The 20,667-nt window shown below is 40.7% G+C and overlaps 2 long non-coding RNA genes across 3 annotated transcripts in view; one reads left to right on the top strand and one right to left on the bottom strand.

Annotated features, from left to right (window-relative positions):
• Positions 1 to 223: 223 nt before the first annotated feature.
• On the bottom strand, positions 224 to 19,630 carry LOC109281851 (uncharacterized). Of its 2 annotated transcripts, none has more exons than XR_002088643.1 (7): positions 19,592 to 19,630; positions 19,233 to 19,292; positions 18,320 to 18,418; positions 7,622 to 7,727; positions 6,662 to 6,735; positions 5,090 to 5,176; positions 224 to 1,261 (listed from the first exon to the last, which is right to left on the bottom strand). It is a non-coding gene; the product is annotated as an uncharacterized LOC109281851 (long non-coding RNA). The 2 variants fall into 2 exon arrangements; XR_002088642.2 differs by lacking the exon at positions 19,592 to 19,630 and adding an exon at positions 19,399 to 19,581.
• LOC109281852 (uncharacterized) overlaps positions 11,813 to 20,667 on the top strand; it is an 83,550-nt gene continuing 74,695 nt past the window's right edge. The window contains exon 1 of the long non-coding RNA XR_009459162.1: positions 11,813 to 11,988. This is a non-coding gene — a long non-coding RNA (uncharacterized LOC109281852). The remainder of the gene's footprint in view (positions 11,989 to 20,667) is intronic.

The following is a 20,667-nucleotide window of genomic DNA, read 5'->3' as shown; positions in this document are numbered from 1 at the left end:
TACTGCAAAACTAAAATGCCAAAGTAAATGAGGTGCAAAAAGAAGAAATAAAAGAAATAGAAGAGAAAAACCTGACCTGAAGAAAATATTTTACAAGGTAAACCAGCCAGCATTACTGGTGCCACAGGGAGTTGCCATAGTTCAAACTGTAACAGTATACTTTGGCTTACAAACATGTGGACTATTCATGGATCACAGGAGCATTAAAGCTGCACAAAATAGATCAATATTCAGGTAGCTTTATTAAGTATTCTGCTTTCACTAGAAAGGCATATTCTGATTCAGATTCATTCAGAGAAAGTCTCTCAGGCTTTACCAAAGGCACAAAATACAGCAATTATATTACCCGAGTGATAGAGCTGCCATCACTTCCCTTGGGAGCCTATTTCACAGTCTGATAGATTGTACTGCACAGAAAATCAGCCTAAGTAGTTATCTGGATATTCAGCCTAAATTTTCCTTTTGCCCCTTTCATGGCGGCATAAGATTCTCACAGCCACTGGTGCAGCAGTACATGCTCTTGCCATCTCATTTTGACTCACTAATTGTTTCTTTGCTGGTTTCGGTGTTTGTTTATTTCAGGAGGATCTTCAGGCAAAATCTACAAGGAAACTTAGATATTGCAGTACCTACCTGTCAGGTGTCCTGCCTGACATTTAGTGAGGCCTTTAGATCCAAGTTAGGCACCCAGCTCCACATAAAGTGCATGGAGTCAGGAAATGCTCAGCAGCAGGATTCACAGAGTCTGAGAGATCACATATGCAAGCTCAGATGAAAAACTAACAAGAGGACCAAGACCTCAGCCACTGCCAGCAGTTAGGCAGATAACTCTTCTTGGGATTCTCAGTTGTAAATCCTATCCTGAATTTTGTTCCCAGAACCAGGTCAGTTCTTTCTCCTGAAAACCTAAGATGAGAGCAATTCCCTTACAACTCTTGGGACATTTTATCCTTAACCCATACCAAACTCTGCTAGTCTCATGTTCAGTGATCAAGACAAAAAGAGGTGAGAAGTTTTGTATGATTTTTTTTAATAGCCCTCGAAATATCTCTTTGGTATTTGAAGTGAACTCATTCCTCATTGTTGAAGTCACGCTTGTTCACATCTGTGGTTTTGTGATGACACCAGTCACCTTGTGTATTTTCTATGCTGAACAACTTTTTGCTTTATAGATCCTTGTGATCTGCTAGTAAACTTCACGTGATGCAGAGACTTTCATGAAGCTCAGAGATGTGTTACTGCATTCTGCCTGTTAGCAAAGCTGAAATGTAATGGGAAATAGAAGTGAGAAGCCATGTATAATTCAACTTGTCTAACAAATAGAAATACGTGCAAACCAAATGGGGCAAGTTTTACATAACTGTACTTGTATGCAAGTTGCATAACACCCACTGCAAAGCAAGTGACCCACTGCCTATGACTTGATCATTATGCTGAAGTCAAAGCTAGTGGGGGGTAACCATATGCACTGCTTTAACAGGGTGTGAGAAAAAAGTCAATGAACACAGATGTTTCTCTCATTTCTCGCTGACAAATTATTCTTTTCCTTTTTAGAAAGCTATACATTGTTTTGTAGCTGGGCTTTTGTTTCAAGTCCAGTTCAGTCTTGGGCTTTGTTTGCTTGTTTGTTTCCTCTCCTGCTCCTTTGTTTGTTTTCCCAGTTTCCTCTGTCTGCTCCCTGAGTGCCTAAAACTGTCTGTGTTGTTTCCTTTGTCTCTGTTGCTTCCCTTGGTCCCTCTGCGTGATATGGCATGTGTTAATGTTATGTAATGTAGTTAGGTGATTGTATTCATCTACATAGTTAGCATGCAAACCAGTACAATGGATTGTGTTTACAGATAAAAGCATGTAAAGAATTCTTGCAAGGTTATTTCTGTAGGATTTTGAGAAAAAAGTAATTTACTTCTATTAAAAATTACCTTGGTTTTGTTTTTATCTTACAGAAATATTTAAAAGCAACAAGTTTGTGTGGGCACATGAGCACTTGTGTGCTTGTTTGAATGAGAGAGGGAAAGACTGTTTTACTCAGCACACCTGAAGTAATTTCTGATGGATCAGTCCTATTCTGAAAAAATATATAAGTAGTAGTCATATTTACTCCATGACTTCTGTTCCTTTGAACCAGAGACTTATTTTCCTAACTTCACTGTAACTTTTTATTTTTGTTACTTGGGGTGAGTGTTTTTTTAAATTTTTTTATAAGTGGCTGTGTCTACATGTGCATTTAACTGTGAAGCAGACTAATTAGCTGTGGAGTAAAGCATCACCATCTATGCGTGTGACAGTATTAGTCCACAGTAAACTAATTAACACTAATACTGTCAGGCCAATACTGTCTTAGGGCAAGCTAATTAACTTCAGTTAAATGCTGTGTGTAGACTCTGACCACAGATGTAAATTGTGCAGTCAGTATACGTGGTGGAAGGCTGGGGCTAACGGGGCTTAGCCCTCGCAAACGCAGGGCAGCAGTGGTAGCGGGTAGGGCTGCAGGGCAACCCTGGGTGCAGCACTGTCAAGCAAAGGAGGTAAGTCTGTCATGGGGAAGTGGTGTGGGGGGACAGATCAAGGCCCCCACGGTGAGGGAGGAGTGGGGCAGAGGAAGGGGCAGGGACTGGGGTGAATGAGGCCCCGGGGCCGGGGTGGGTTCTGGGACGCTCGAAGCCTGGGCAACTCATCCAGGAGTTCAAGGGGGGTCCCACCACAGGCACCCTGGGGGAGGCCTGGGGGGCACGTGCCCCCTGGATCTGTGCACATGGCAGAGGCAGGCTGCCACTGCGAGATGGACTCTGCATCCTGTTGCCACTGCCCCAGAGCAGCACAATGCCATGTGCCTGCTGAACCCGGGGTGTGCACAGCAGCAAAAACACCCCCCCTCCGTACCCCAGAACAAGCTGCCCAGGCTCCGAGCATCCCACGACCTGCCCTGGCTCTGGGGCCCCATTCGCCCCACCCTTGATCCTGCCTCTGCCCCCTCCCTACCTCACCACAGGGGCCTCAATCTGCCACACCACAACACTTCCCCTGGACAGACTTCCCTGCTGGGGGGTGTGCGTGTGCTCTGGCCCCCCAAATAATATTTGCTCCCTCCACCTATGCCAGTGAGCCCAGCCAGCAGGGGGCCAGACTGCTGCCTGCCACGTAGCTGCATGGCTCTGCACTGCACTTTCAGCACCCTCACGCCCCAGCCAGCCCCTCTGCCACCCAACACCACCACCTAGAACCTGGGGTGATCCTGTGCTCCTGGCATAAACTGCTCTGCTCCAGCTCAAATTGCAGCTGTCCAGGTACACTGCACCCGAGAGTAGTTTACTCTGTCTCAAACCGCTCTAGATTTTATTGTTTTAAATTAACTGCACATGTAGATGCATCTAGTGATGTGGAAAATAATCTTAAATCCTGGATCATTTCATAGTTTCAGTTCTGTTCAAATTCTATCCACTGATCTGTGCTTTGTAGCTTCACTATTTATCATGAGTTCAGTGCCTCAGCAGCCTCTCAGCTTCACTTTTAATCCACAGATTGCTATTGGGTGCATCTGCATGTCTCTCTACAGTGATGTAGCAATGCATTACATTGCTGTATGGCGTGCTGCAGCGGCATTAGCAGTCATGTGGGTCTACACAATTGGCAGCTATGTCACGGTAGAGGCATGCTCCCGCATTTTACTCCGCCACTACAGTGACATAGCAGCCAAATCTAACCATGCACCATGCAGCTCAATATGGGTGGTTGCTGCACTGTGCTTTAGTATTTCCAAAAAAAAAAGTCCTGAATCATGGCACCATAGCAACATTACCGTATGATGGCTTGTAGACATGCCCATTGTCTTTCAAAAGGTGGCAGATTCCATTCTCTATTAGCATATCTTGCATGTCAGCAATGTGGTCTAGTTTAACCAAAAGAGTTAGGATTTCATTTAGTTGTTCCTAGTGAGTTTTTTGTTTCCTACTCATTGATTAAGAACTTGTAGTAATGCCTATTTAAGTCAATGAGTATAGTCCCATTGATTTTAGTGGAGGTAGATTGAATCTTTAGACTCACTAATTTATCAAGATACTTATTAATTTTACACATATGAGTAGTCCATTGACTTACAGTTAAGCATATATTTAAGTGCTCTGCTGAAACAGTTCATAGAGCATATGATCCAAGGCTTTTCTTGGCAGCAAGGCAAATAGCACACAATGCAATAAGCCAATAGGAACAAAAATATCTAGAGTAAAGCAATAAGAACACTGTAAATTTTCCCATAACAACTATCAATTTTCTCTTTTGCTTTTTAAAAAAATAAACCATTTAAGACTTTACTCTTCCATAGGAAGAATTATCCAGTCTTTCAAATCATGTCTGATATTGTATATATTGAATTCAATGGGAAAACTACTATTTGTGCCAACAGGTGCAGCATCAGGCCTTTAAGCATTATTTAATTAAATCTCAAACTATCCTGGATAATGCAGGTAAGCATTATTCACCCCCTGACACAGAGTGGAAACCAACAATTAATCAATTAATAGCCACGTTTTCAAAATTTACCTAATCCTTTGAACCTTTATACCACAAATGAAATGTTTTGTTTGATCCAAAATTGAAGTTTTCTTCAGAATTGACCATTTTAAAAATTTTCTTTTAAGCAAATATGATGGGAGTTTTAAAATCAAAAGCTGATCCAAATAAAAACACTGAAACATTTCATTTTGAAAATGTTCAAATGGTCAAATGTTTTGAGTTCTTTTGAAAATGTTTTTGGGGGTTTTTCTTGCAAGAAAAATTCAGCAAAACCAATCTAGCTTTGTGAAATGTTTTGGTGTTACCAAATCTAAATTTTTTTGACAAAAATATTTGTGCTGAAACATATTACCAGATTTCACTTTTATGTTTTACTATAACACTGAATTTAGAATATTCTTTGCGCTGTCCAATAGAATGATTTCGGGTAGCAAATGTTTTCTAACAGGTAGGACACTGGACTGTGACTCAAGACTTGGTCTTTGAGTCACAGAAATCCTGTGTGACCTTGGGGCAATTATTTATATCCCTGTGCCTCAACGCCCATTTTTAAATGTGGTTAGTAGTAATACTTTCTTACTTCAGAGGGATGTTGTCAGAATGATGACTATGAGACACCCAGGCACTATAGCAATTGGGTTCATGTAAGTAGCTTGATAGATATAACCTGTCAAGAGAGTTGGAGTAGGAAATGATGTAGATGGCAAAAATGGAAGGGAAAATAAATAAGCTAGGTGGTTTCATAGGGGATTGCCTTGTGTAATAATTCTGAGGATACACACACACACACACACTTTAGATATAATTTATACAACTCACTACAGCCATACACATCTTCATGCTAAACAGCGGGAAAGAACTTGGGACCTTGTGCTTCAAAACCCAAGTTATTTATCAGTACATGAAAATCTCTAGTTTATCTATTGGTATTAGGCAAATATCCCTTTTTGGGACAAGGAGCATAGAAAAGAACCCTTTAGCAATGTCTTTACTGTATGTCATGGCAGTATTTATTTAAATGCAGGAGGATAACATTGCATCTGTCTCTTTCTCTCTTTAGCATTGTGTCCTGCACAGAGCAGTGACATACAGGCATAGTGTTTTGAATGCCATCTTTTTTATCCTGTATTTGTACAGTGTCTGGCCCAGCACACTGGGGTCCTGATTTATGAGCAGCACTCATAATGTTTCCGTTAGTATTACTACTACTACTGTTACTACTTCTACTAATAATAGTTGACTCTTCCAAGATGCAGAATAGGTAAAATTCCATCCAATAACAATAGCTGTTTTTCTATGCATGGAAATATTAGGATTTTAAAGTCACTTCCCTATGGAACTTTATACCGTTGGCTATTCAAATTTGAAATTGTTAAGTGCAGAAAAGCTATTGTAGATCATTTTATGGCTTCTGGTACTATTAAACTCATGGCAACTAGGGCACATGGCTTAATAGCCAAAGGGATATGAAACCTTGTTCAAAATATATTTAAAAAATTCTCTAAAACTTTCATAAAATATATTTCTGGATCATGGAATGCATGATGGCCTGCTTGGGTTTTGAGGAGCTTTGTCAGAACGCACTTGCAATGACTTGCCTATTTCTATTATGCTTTCACACTTGTGAATCATGCATCCATCACAAATCAAACCTCTGCACCGTGCTACAAGATCATAGGTTCTCATTTTTTGCTTTAGATGTATTTCTGTAGGTCCACATACACAGAAAGAGAGAGAACTGAATGTAGAGAACACCAGACAATGTTATATATGCTATAGTACATGTGATATAAATGTATTTTTCTATCTGGTCTCTACATACACATTATGGTAGTGCTTATAAATACCAATCAAGGACTCTATTCTGCCATATACTGCACAGACAAACAAGAAAGAAGATAGTCACCAGATAATTCCAGATACCTTACAGACTAGGAGAGGATTAACTATCTATTGGCCAAATATTTTCGTTATATTTAAATTTGTGTAAGGATTTAGAATAGGAGCCATGCTTAACACTTAATTATAGGTTGAAATATATAGTTAGAGAAGGGAGTCTATAGGTGTATTTCAAAATGTAAATAAATACATAAAATACATGAATACAATAAAAACTTAATTTCAGTTGCATTTTTTCTGCCTGTTAGCATACCTGATGATTACTTCACTTTCTCACAGTTATATGCCTTTTTACCTATGCTTTGAAAATATCTGTGAAGAAAAGATCTGAGAGAGCACCATGTTATTATTAACTTGCATTAATTAGTGTCATTAATTAGTGTCATTAATACCTTGCATTTATATACGCTTTGCACTTTTAATCCCCAAGTAACCGTGCAGCCTTAACCAATGAAATACAAACATACCCTTCCCAACCAATGAGGTGCAGGTCACTTCTAAAACAAAGCAGCTACTTCTGCATAACAACCCAGGCCAAAAAAACCCTATGAAAATAAATCAACTCTTGTCGCTGCTTCAACTTACTAAGGCCAATTAACAACTCTTATTCCCTCCAGTGAATACTGGATTGGGCCTGTAGAACACAGTAACACTGAACAGCCATTCAAGAAAGAAAATGAAGAAGAATTCCAGTTGCATCTATAGAGGTACATTTTTAAATGAAGCATAATTATCTTTATGATATTTTCAATTAAAATGGTATAAATCTTCTTGGGAAAATCAGTAATTTCACCCACAGTTATAATTGGTTTGCAAGGAGAATCATTGTCAATGAGGGACTTAGAAGAATGTCACCTGCTAAATCAGATAGGTAAGCCATGTTAGAGGCTTCCCATGTACATACTGAGCCATGTAAATACTCCAAATCTACTGAACTTACATGATCTGAGAGGATCACAATACACGGTGAGAGAGCTTTTAGTATGGGGTAAGGGTTTGGGTATGTGGAAGATGGTCTGGAAGACAGGTTGATATTTTGTAAAATGAATGTCTTTACCATGTGATTGTTTAAACAGGAGCCAGAGACAACAGAGGCATAGCCATCTTACTGATTGCCTGGGGCAGTGGGGTGCAGGGGGAGGGGAGGTTGGAAAGGGGCATGACAACCACTATAGATTGGGGGCGGGGGGGTTGTGGAGAAGGGAAGTCTTACTTGCCTCTCTGCACACTGAACCCTCTATTACTGCTCTGGAAGCATTGGCAGCAGCCTGGTGACATGAGCTCCTTGGGAGGTCCTCCGTTCCCTGTTTGGTCCCATCCTAGACAGAAATGGATTAAGATTTAGTGGGGCCCTGCGTAAACACAAAATTAGAGATACCCCCCCCCCATGGGAGCCGGACTTCACCAGGTTGCTGCTAAGGGTGGGGCAGGACTCCATGCCCCATAGGGGAGCCTGGGTGGGCCTAGATGGGCTGGGGTGGGGTGGGGTACCATATGCCACCTCCCCTCTCTGCTCCCCACCCTCCTTTACCCCCGCCATGGCTACAGTGGAGCCCAGTGGGGCAAGAGAAGATGCAGGCTGCCTGCTGTGGGCTCAAGGCTCTCCCTCCCCACATGTACCGCCTGGACGAGCCACCTGCAGCTCCATCCTCCTCCCCACCCCAGCCTAGGGTCACATGCACCACCCTGGCTGAGCAGTGCCCCCAGCCCCTGGCCCACTCCCTCCCTCCGTCCCTCACTGTGGTGGCCTCAATCTGCATGCCCTCCACCCCCACATCCATTCCTTCCCCCACACGTCTTCCCCCCATTAGACTTACCTGCATGGAGCTGGCTGCCTGTCTGTGTTTCTGGCCACTTATAGCCATGCATATGTACAGTGGTGGTGCTAAGGAGGGTTTGGGGGACTATAGCCATCCCAAAATATGCCTTAGCCTCCCTGTAGGCAGCCCTCCCAGTGCCACTGCTATCTGCCCACCTGCCCTACTCCTGCCCGCAGCCCGCAGAGGCATGGAAGCCGAGCCCAGCCCTCACACCAGGAAATGGCTGGCACTTCCCCTGTGTCTCCTGGCAGCCCCAAGCAGGATCCTTTGCAGGCTGGAATACTGCCTGCCTGCAATCCCAGATACAGATGTACTGGGTGCAGGACTGCCTGACGGGGGGAACACCATCCCACTTAAGCCAGTTGCTCCCCAGATACACTGCTGGGTGCAGGGCTGCATTGCCTGACTTCTCTGCCCAGGACTGCCCTTGCTGTGCTAAAAAATCCTTGGGCGGGTGGGGAGGATTCTGGTGCCCCCTTACAGGCAGTGCCTGGGGCTGGTGACCTGCTCACCTCACCCTGGTTACACTACCAAGACACAGATTGTTTTTTAAATTCATATCACATTATTAAGTTTGATTTATTATCTCTGACTTAGATACAGCTAGTGCCACTGACTTCAGAATATTAATAATTGATTAATAAAGAACTGACCAATGTATTCTAATTTATTAAGAAAAAGAGAAGAAAAAATCCTAGATATTTAGCAGGCAAGCTAAGTTCCTCAGATCTTCTGGGAGCCTATTTGTTTTTACATGATTCACTCGCACATTCTAATAAATCTCCTTTGCAAAGCTTATCTGTATTTTATTTCTCCCTAGTGGTATTATGCAGCTAGATATAAGTTTTGAAGCATGGTACTCCAGTTTTAAATGATGGATTCCAATGCTTCATTGTAGCAGAGTAGTGATAGGCTTATGATTTTGTTAGCAAGTCCTATAACTACTCCCCATTCTGTTTTATTATAAAATAGTAATCTTCTGTTCTAAAGGGTTTATAGAATCATAACATTACAAGTTGATTGACAAAACCCCATTACAGGAAAATGGGTCTAATATTTTTCCAACAAATTTAGAAATATTTGACTTGGCCTTTTTGAAGTTACATAAGATTTGCACTTTCATTTATATACACAGTACAAAAAGTAATGCTTGTCCATTTGTATAAAGTATCTTGTTCCTTCTACTTATTGAACACATAGGATACAAGAGGAAATATAATAGAAAGAATTCCTCTATTTATTGTAGTTCCATCAGGAAAGTAGCTTCAATACCACAGTGGAGGTTTGTGAAAATGGGCATGTAAACTTGCACTTCTAAGTTCATATTTGACCACCTAAAAATGGACGGTTTCACATCAGGCAGCTGAGCATTTCCAGCAACTTCCATTCAGGTACCTGATTCACTGTTATTGGTACCTGTGTGACACTGGATAAATCATTTAGCTGTTCCATGTCTTGGTTTATACACCTGTGAAGCTCATATAACAATGCAAAGTAGCATAGTGGGGCTCAGCAACACAACGTCCCTTAAAGAAATTCCCTTAAATATGTGTCAGTTTAACTGAGAACAGAATAGTACTCAGCAGCCGTGGTGTTTAGATGCATATATTAGTGGTCTGATTTCTGCACTTCCTACACAAAACAATAGCATGCAAATGCAGGGGTTTGTGCCAGGAGAATGCATTGCAAGATGGGGACTAAAATGGTTACCTTACTTCTAGTTTCCTGACATTCTTGTGATGAATCATGAAAAAACAATTGCCCTTTAATGCTAGTCTTTTGTCTACAAATTAAAAATTCCAACCTCCGTAATTTCCTACCTTCTGTTCTGGTTTTGGTATATGATTCAGTGTAGATAAATCTGAAAAAATGTTGTCACTTGTGGGAAACAGAACTGAAATACTAGAGGGAAACTCTCAGGTCAAGCCCCTTATTTGCTTCAACATTTTTCAGATATTTTTTTCTGCTGTGGGGCCCAGCTGTGTAGATGTGACCATTTCCTTTCTACCAAACCAACCAAAACAATGCTGGAGACCTAAAGCAATAAACACACAGAATCCTCTTTCAGTTTCTCCATTCTGGGGAGAAGATAATTTTATATATTTCAGATCTTCAACCCTATCCTCACACCTGTCTGACAGCAGCATTAATGAAATGCAAGATGGATAGCTGTGATGAATAACCACAAAGATACAGTCAATCTGGAAAGAACAAGAGTAGTCTACTTATGGAGGGATGGCAGCAAAGGTCATCTACAGTTATCTCAACAAAAACCCCTGCCAAGCATGAAATAAAAAAGACCAGGAGAGGGCTAAAAATTTATATGCTACTGGCTGTGTCTACACGATACGCTGACAAGTACTTAGTACTTGTAATTGGAGTTACTGCGCAGTAATGTCACATCACACTTCGATACACACAATGCAACTGTGCAGTACTTAGGAGCTACTACACAGGCAGCATCTCATGTAGATCCTGCCACTGTGCATTGATGAATGGAGTTGTTAATCGTTTCTTTAACAATCTGGCTTGAGTACCCATTATTCCAACAAGTTATCTGCACAAGTCATTTGATTGGTTTTAATAGGATAACTCGTGATGAAATGACAACTAGTTAGAGCAGGAGGTTCAAATCTGTCTCATAGGGAGAAAGTGTTAAAGCCAGAGCTTGAGAGTCAGGTTTTCTGGGTCATGTTCCTGTTTCTGCCACGAGGTAACTGTGAATAAACTACTTGATTACCCCATGCCTCAGTTTACTTACCTGTAAAACAGAAATAGTAACACCATGTTCTGTACCCCCACACAAATTGTTAAATACATTTTAAGAGTTAATACTGGATCCAGTAGCATTTGCTTGGCCTGGTATGTAAGAAATTTTCTAAAGATGGGTGTTGGGTGTCTTAATTAATTAATACTATATATATGATCTTCTAGGAGTCACAGCTGTAGAAGGGCAACTGTTTAATATTAAAGAATATTTTAATTTGGTTTTCTCTTTTTTTCAAGGCTGGGAATCATGAGTATGTAGCATTTTCATGTTGCTTCACTCATATTTTATTCTGTCCCTCTTGTGTACCATTTTAAAACTTAAAACAATTCAGTAAACATATAATTGGATTTATCTTGTATTTTTCTTTATTCAGTTCTAAAGCTCAGGCACATTCAGTGATTGGTGTCTCAGAAATTTTTTCCACAACCTAAACTATCTGCTAAAACTGAGAGCTGAAAGGACAAACAATCAAGTCAGTCATACATTTGATTTATTGAGAAGTAAGAGATGAAATCTGGGAGAGGACCTTTAGCTTCTTGTACAATATGGGAAATATATAAAACTGTCTGTGCAGCTCCAGGAGACTCCATAAGCTATTAGCATCAACAGGCATCTGCAGACTGTGTAATTGAGCAATACAGTACTGTTCAAACAGTTATGAAGATAGATATTCAATAACTAAGTATGCTTGTGTAGTCATCAGAAATTATGAGATAGGCCCTAATGTATACAGTTTATCCTCATAAGTGTTGTGTGGCAGGGCACCTGCAGTGCCTGCCACTTTAAGGTTTCTAGTTGGCAGTGGAGCAGCTGGCAGGTGGGTGCTAGCCTCATCAAGGCTAGCACATGACCCTAGGAGGACCCTGGGATTCTCTGAGGGGGCAGAGCAGCCTCCATTTTAACCCAGGCCCTCAGAAAGAGAGGGAGCAGTCTGCGCTGAGGAGGCCAGGAGACAACATCAGGCTGAGCTGCTCCTGGACTATCTTGGTGGTAAGGGCAGGAGCTATGGGGATGGTTTGGAGGCTCTTGGTTCTGGGTAAGACCTAAAACTGCACCCTGCTAGGGATGGGTGGCCTGCTGGAGCTGGTCATGGCGGAACAGTCCCCCAGAAATGCCAGGCCAGTTACCACCCCAGTGAAAGGGCAAGGAGGGGGGCCTGAAAACCCCAGCCCCTACCTATGGATGGGTTACCGACAAAGAAGAGACCTGGGCCAGGCAAGCCCAGTGCGGGACACATGATCCCAGTGTTGTGGGGCCAGGCATGGTAACAGCCACATGAGCCTACAGAGTGGAAGGCCCCAGTACAAGGGGCAGGCACGGCAGCACTCACCTGAGCCCCACAGGGTTGAAGACCCCAGCGGCCCAGCGAGGGGGCCGGGGGAGTGAAGTGGCCCAGTGAGGACACTGAGGGCCCAGCGAGGGGCAGAACCACTGACTTGAGGAAACAGATATATCGGAGGGGATAACATAGATATACTGGATGTGACATAGAAACAGCTGCAAGGTGTGGGGCATGTGTAAGGGTCGGTTGGAGCATGTATTTAGGCCCTTGTTATCAAGAGGGTGAACAATGGGCAGCCTCCTGCCTTGAAAATGATGTTAATATTATTTTCATGAAGGTGTGGCAGGAGAGTGAGGTGGGGGTTTAGCCTAGAGCAGGTGGGTGGCTAGCACTGAGACCCAGCCCTGAAAGGCCAGCCTGTTATATGTTGTATCTGTAACTATTAGGGCATAGTACACCTGGCAATAATACAAAATTTTTCTGTGCTCTTTTGCTGGTGTCCTACACCATATCCTGACTCTTGCAGACCTTTTTGGAACATATCATTTAAGTACTTTTCTCTGCTGTTTCTGCAGTTCTCTTGTAATGAATGCCTTAAATTGTAGGCTAGCAGGGTCCTAATGAGCCTTATACTTTGATACCTATACGCACGTAGCACCTCACTAGAGGATTCTGGCGACTTTTTTCAAAGAGATGAGTAGAGGAAGGTTTGGATCTGAAAGAGGACATCTTCCATGTATACACCATAGGCTTTGGGATTTCCCTTATGCCAGAATATTCATAGGTTAGGAGAGCCATGCTTTGCCCCCTCTATAAACAGTGGCCTTTTCAATGCCTCAGCCTTCAAAAATCATGACGTTGATTCAGCGAACAGGGATCAGAAACTGATGCAATACATACCCTAGCTATAGACATGGAATTGGCTGTGATCAAACTTACTAGTAATCAAAACCAGTGTAAACTGTGGCTTTTCTTGTCTTCACCTGGGCTTTGCATATTTACAGCTGTTCCCTTCCTGCCCATGATTGTATCAAGCCTAACCACTAACAGTAACCAAGCCTTAGGCAATTCCACAGGTTTTTTGGGAAATGAGGGGCATGATCTCTACAGGTTTTAGTATACTTTAAAAATAAATAAACCAGACTTATGAACAAGAATAAAAATATGGAACCACCATGAGAAACATGGAATCAAAGACTCAAGATGGTTTGATTTCAGTAGGTGTTAGGTGCCTGACTATATCTGCCATTGTGCTTGTATACAGCATTTATACACCAAGCAGAGATTTTCCCTTAAGAATAGAAGGATAGCAGCCCTACGAAGGCCACCATAGACTTATTATTACTCCCCTTTTTCTATACAGAAGGTGATTAAATGCTATGATGTTGAGAAGCAACATATGGCTAGTCAGAGGTCTGTCTCAAACTATGTAAACATACATATACCTTTACTAGATGAGAAAATCCTATAGTCAGTCAGTCAGATACCATTTCACATGAAGACTGCTTCAACGTATTCCTATTCCAGCAGTAATACTCTGTCAGTCTTATCAACTATACTTTAAAAGTACAGCACTTGGGCGCATTTAAAATGTCTGTTTTCATTCCAACCCCAAAGTTATCTTTCAGCATAAATTTTAATCAGAGATCTCAAGAGTAAACTCTATACTCTAATTAATGGCTCGAATAATTGTGCTCAGTGTACAATTTGGCTGGCAGCCACAGGTTTTGTTAACTCTATGATTGCTGTTTATGTCATATATTGAAAAGTAGTGTTATTACCGTTTCAAGATAATGAGCATTTACTTTGAAAATTCAGAGGATAGACAGGCCAGTGTTGTATACACTAGAGTAACTCTGTGCAACATACTGCATTGCAGCAAGACGGCTAATAATATAGTGAAGCAAAGCACATTTACTGCTATGAATTGCACTATGCTGTGGAGAATAGGATGATATCATATTATATTTTGTAACCAGAGATATGTTGGAGGATTTTTTTTAAGGGTTAAAGCACATTTCTGGCATGACTACTAATAGATTAAACAGTTGAATGCTCCTCTTTCATTCTGGTTACATGTCATTCTGGCATTTGGACATACTGTTGAAACAAGCCTCTCACTATTAAAATTCAGCATTTGTCTGATGGCACGTCCCATAGGAAACAGAGAATAATGTGATAAGCCCGATGCAGTTACTATCTCCTGGTTTAAAACTCCTATCAACAGGGATAGTTATATCCATTATGCCATAGCATCATAATCAATCATCTGGGAGAAATGATGAAAGATGTAAAATTTGCCTATTTCTGTTGACTTTCAGTGGGAGTTAGGCATTTAACAGTTGATTATGCTTTTGAAAATCTTCGACTTAAATATTAATTCACTGCTTATTCACACTAACAAAGAGTGAATGTTGATAGGTGAATGCTGTTGCTTCAGAGAGAACTCTATTGATACTCTGTAGAAAGTGGGACAAAATATTTCAAAATATCTTTAAAATATTTTGTAGACACTAATATAACTTGGCATTATAAATGGGAAGCTGAGCTGTGTGGATTTTTATAACATTACATTTTATTTTGGAATGTGAACAATACATCTTTCCTAGTTTACTCTGCAATTCTAACACAAGTCTTAAAAAAACTTTCCTAAAACCCTCAAACATTTGAACCCAGGAGCAGCTGAAGTTCATAGAGCTATCACTGAAGCCAGTAATCTAGTGGAATTCAAAAAGGCACAAACAATTTTGTGGTTACTGAGGACATTCATGATCACATTACATAAAATTTAAAATGGAGTAAAAACTATCTCCTGCTGTGTCTTGGGCAGTATATTTATCTTTAACTGAGTGTAGGGAGGTTAGTCCATAACTGTCCACTTCAAGCTTTCTTGAGTTATTGTGAAGTAGCAATGATCACTTGTGGAGCCAGGACACTGGACTTGATGGACCAATGATCTGATTGATATGGCAGTTCCTATGTTAGTATGTATTAAAAGATCTGTGTAAGCATTATCATAGTAGTAACTATTCCAAAATATGGTGGTAGCCATGACTAGGACTCCACTGACCTGTGCAGACATGCAAAACTCCTGCTGGGCTCCAGCTTTCATTAAGAAGTAAAGATAGTTTGGTGATAGTAAAATGACTTAGTGCTTCCAATATGGCTTTTAAACTGCAACATGAACAAACAGAAGCTTTGCACTTAGAAAGTTCTCTCTCTTCTTCTTCTTCTTTTTTTTTTTTCTCCCCAATTACTTGGTTAAAGAAAAGTGCAATTTTTAAGCAGGTTTTTTATTTTTATTTTGTATAAAATTTAAAATTACCTTTTGAAGGGATTTGACTCAAACTTTCCAAAAATTCTTTTTGTCAGAGACCAAGTATGGAAAAATCATTCTCGGTATTTTATAAGGCTACTTTTTACTTTGGAATATGAACAATACCTATAGCAAAATTCACTTACTGCAGAACTAACACAATTCATTAACGGCATAACTAACAATGAATGATTTATTTTAAAGAATTAAGATTTTACTTGCTGGCCATGAATTAGATACAAACAGACTATACATTTCTCCATGTGTTTTCTATTTGCATTTATTAATGTAAACTATTTGCAAACACAGCTCAGATCATAGATTGCTTGTGAACTTTTTGCTTTGCTTCTGAGTGTGTGAGATTTGTGATTCAATAGCATGCCTGTTTCTTTTGGTTAAGCTGGTTTAACCTTTTATTAATAACCTTTTCTTTCATCCAAAGAGTGAAATTCACTCCTGTCCAGAGGACCAGCAGAAATCCCATGTATCTCTTGTGTCTTTCTTAGGCTTTGGTTTATGAGGGCTATGAATCTCCAAAACAGCCCACATTCTTTAAGCTGTGCATTAAAAATTCTGAAGACTTCAGTACTGTGTATACCTAGTACTGACCCCCTGTGGAAGGCTGAATTGCAACCTAAATGACAGAATTTCTTGTAAATGAATCTTTTTTTTATGTATTTGAAATATGCTTTCCATGCATATTTATACAACCCAAATGTCTGATGAATATTGGCAAAAAGAGCAAACTGTTTAACCATATTTGGAACTTTCCAACATATTCAGATGTTTGTTCACCATTATAGCTAGTGGAGACCACATTGTGACCCCTGGTAGGTAATACCTGTGAAGTCTGCTAACATTCCAAACCACAATTTGACCCTAGAAATTGACCAACTGTAACCAGTCATAATGCCTTGTGTCCAAAGTACATGAGTCCTCCTTAGGACCAACATTGACAGTAGTGTCTGTAAACCTTGAAGGGTTTTCAATGGCACAAAAAAAAAAAAAGGTAAATCTATGTAAGAACATCCAGTCTGAGATCTTGTGCTTACTAGAGACACACTGGGGACCTCATAATAACCATAACCATCCTTCAATACCTGGAATGACTATGGTGATTGAAAGACCACACAAGCAATTTGGAAGTCCCATATTTGTTGAAATGGGAACTGTCATAGTTTCTATAGCAAAGAGTGAAGAAAACAACATTGAAATTCTGACTATCAAACTCAATGGAATCACAATCACTTCAGTCTACAAACCACCTCACACAAGTTTCACCTTTACAGATACACCAGGGATCACTCAAAATAAATCACTGATGATCATGGGTGACTTTAACAGTCACAGCATGCAATTGGGCTTCAATGAGACCAATATAGTGAAGCAGTACAAGCTTGGTCAGATGCATACCAGTTAAGTTTAATCTATGACCCGAAGTTACTTAAATCATTCAAAAGCAGCCACTGGAAATGAGGATACAACACAGACTTTATGTTCATCAGCAACACAATTGCTGGGCTAAGTAATAAAATGGTATTAGACCCTATCCCACATTCCCAACATCAACTAATTGCATTCAGATCAAAGTTGCAGTAACACCTATAACAGTGCCATCCTGCTGACCTTTCAACCTTAAAGGCTATGGACAGATATTCAAAAAGCATGAGCCTGCACAGATGCAATCTTTTCAGGTTAATCTAAAGGTGAACTGAGGGGGGAAAGGGAGGCATGGTAGACCTAAGTATGACTGAAGAGGGTTTAAACCCCCAGCTTGGTCTGCAGAGATCAGAGGTTTGGGGAAGAGGGTGTCTGACCAGATGGGGGTATGGCCAGACCCCGGTGGTGGGGAGGAGGCAGAGAGCCCTGCTTGCTGCAGCAGCTTCCTGACAGCCAGGAACAATCCAGGCACACAGCTCTGTTGCCTGGCCCTAGAGGGGGACTTTTTTCCCCTGCCTCCTCCCTCCCTCCCTGTTGCTGCAGGGTAGGGAGGGGGGCTCTGTGTGGTGCTGTCCAGCCTGGGTGCAGGGAGCAGCTGTCACTAAGCTGCAGCCACTAGGGAGGGCCTTGCTCCTGCTGCCCAGCCTGGCTCTGTTCAGCCCCGGCTGAGGCATCCACAAGGACTAACTAGGCTTGGAGGATATCTGAGTTATAGATATAGAGTGTTGCATCATAGCTAGGTAGAAGCTACAGCAGAAATGATGCATAAATTGTCATACCCTCTATAAATATACAAATATATCCTACATTTGCAATGCTTTTATTTAAATTCTCCCCTACTACTCTATTGATGCAGTGCACTGAAAAAACTGTTTTATAAATCACTGGAACAGTGACTTCTAAAACAAATATTACAGGGTATTCACATAAAACAATTTTCAAATGCATAATTATAAGCAATTGCATTATCATTAAAAGTCCCTAATCAGTATAATTGAAAGATCCCTGTCATGAATTGGGAGTCTTTCTGAATAAAATCCTGATTTTGAGAATTACACTCCTAGTCAGGGACTAGGCTTGAAGTCTGTGTGTCTAACCAGAACACTGAAAAACTGTAGCCCTGAATACTGAACACAATATTTGCAGTGAATATGCTTAAATATGTTTGCATAAAATAGGCATCCAAGAACTTCAAAAAAACAAACTAATGTAAACAATCTGTTCATAGTTACTTCTTGAATACGAAATATCAGAAATGACTAAACTGAGTATACTTTCCCTACCTTTAGTGATTGGCAGGATGGTGAGGGGTAAGCTTGCAGTGCTACCCCCACTGTTAGATCACTCTTCTATCTGCACAGCATATAGAGATGCATCCAGTTCTGTGTCAAGGACAAGGCACAAGTTGGTTTTTACACTACTACTCCAATTTCTATTTTATAGAATTGTCATCTGCTCTACTTATAAACTATAGCATATTGGGTCATGTACTTCCCTTCTATGAACCTACTTTAGTGAAGGGTTAAAATGTTTTCAGGTACCTCCAGAAATTTAGTGCTCACTGTTCAAGAGATTAAACTTCAGGATCTAAATTGCTTGACCAATTTGAAATCTGTTACAAAGTATATCAGGGAACTATGGCTAAATATTAAAGTGCCCCAGGTGTCTGGTGCAGCATTAACTGCCTTATATTTAACTCTGTCAATTTCCTGTTGTGTTCAACCATAGAGCACAGTTGTAGATGTTCTTATTTTAGTATAATAGTGTATCTTTTTTCCTTCATCTAATCCATAGAACTTTGGCATGGAGGGGAAACACTGCATTTCATCTGGGAATACCACTTTCCCACTAGCAACCCTGAGCATTTTTCTATCTCACTAGGTAATAAAATGAAAAAGACCAAAACGTTATTATCTTTTTTCAAAGTCATTTAGATGAAAGAATTACACACAGCTAGTTAGAAAAAATGGTGAGAAACTACTAACTGCAAACAGAGCTTTTTATCCCTTTCTTTTTGGTTCAGTTCTGGCCAGATTTTTATAAACATCTTGTCTATACTTGGTGGTTGTATCAGGTTAGGATTCTGAATCTGATCCCTTTTGGACATAGGCTTGGGAATACTAAGCTACAGGTCAAGTAACTGGATCATGTAAGCATGAACCAGGTCTGCTGAGGAATATTTAAAAGGCAACTTACTTCTCAGTCAGGAGAGACCTATTGTGGAGACTTCCTGGAGATTGGCAGAGGGACAGTAGCCTGTGGAAAAGAAAAGAGGATGTGGCTTTCTTTATACCAGAGTTACCTTATCTCCACTGTGGCACCATTTGCAGCTTGCCTGAGCAGGAAAAGAGCTTTATGCTACCTTTGCATCCTCCCCTGTTCCAGACTCAGCCAAAGATTTACCGCTAAAGGGTTCCACTAAAAATAAGAATAAAAAAGTGAAGGATTTTCAAAAGTGTTCAGCACTAAACTGTCTTCACTTCCATTAGGGACAATGGTAATACATTTGATAGAAGCAGGACTAATGCACTGTTATTTCTTTTGGAAACTCCCACCTAAATACCCTGGAAAACTTCAGAATTGTCTATTTTCAGTCATACAGAAAAGCAAACCTGGTTGTTAATGGTTCAGCCATTCTTGTAAATCGGTAACTCATTGCATTGTAGTTAACAAGAAATTTACATGGTGAACAGAAAATTACATTACTTGCATTCCTGTGCAGCTTGAAGTAAGTCATTGAAAAAACATCTTACAATTGAAACAACAACTGCTCCTAATGCAACTTTCAGAAATGTACTGCTGGGCACAGGTATAATAAAGCAGCCACTGATTAATTCATTTGGTGCTCAGTGAAACAATTTTAATCATGATGAACTAATGTGATTTTAATGGGAATGTCATAAGTACCCCTATGCAAATTCTATTTTAATGTACCAATTAATTGTACTATGATTCCTCCAAATGAGGTAACTCACAATGCAGAGCTAGAGCTAGTGCAGTGATCCATTATGAGAGTGCTGACTTGAAATGGGTATACGCCTTTGGCAGGATGTTCCTGGCTTTCCCTAGGAAAGGGTGTGTATGTGTATCAGGTGGTACAGATATAGGCTGCTGAAAGATGTGAAAACAAAACTAAACAGTGCTTTACCAGAAGAGGAAGTGCGTTAGTTTGAGCTGGCTCTCCAGCATCTGTATAGATCAGATACTTCAGTGGGGCTTTTTGGCACTTTTATCTAAAGTTGATTCAATCAGCTATTAGATAAAAGTGCCAGAAAGCCCTGCTGAAGCACCCAATCTGTACAGAAGTTGAGCGAGCTGGGTCAAACTGATGCAATGACTCTTCTAGGCATGTGCTGTGCTTTGTGGAGGGGCACACTGAGCTGAAAGTAAAGTGTTGTTTTGCTTTTCTTTTCACATCTTCAAGCAGCCTCAGTGATTAGCTCACACTTTTAGCAGAAATGTATATAACCAACCAAATTGAATGGGCGCATCAACATGAGGCGTTTACTGTGCAGTTGACTAACTGCAGTAAATCATCAGTCATGCCTTCTATTATGGCACACAAAACTAATAAACTGCACAGCAGGTTAGGACATGCAAATAAAAGTTTTAACCTGTTGTGGAGTTTTTT

The sequence above is a fragment of the Alligator mississippiensis genome, chromosome 1 (genome assembly GCF_030867095.1).
Source record: "Alligator mississippiensis isolate rAllMis1 chromosome 1, rAllMis1, whole genome shotgun sequence".
NCBI lineage: Eukaryota > Metazoa > Chordata > Crocodylia > Alligatoridae > Alligator > Alligator mississippiensis.
This window is presented reverse-complemented; position numbering and strand designations above follow the sequence as displayed.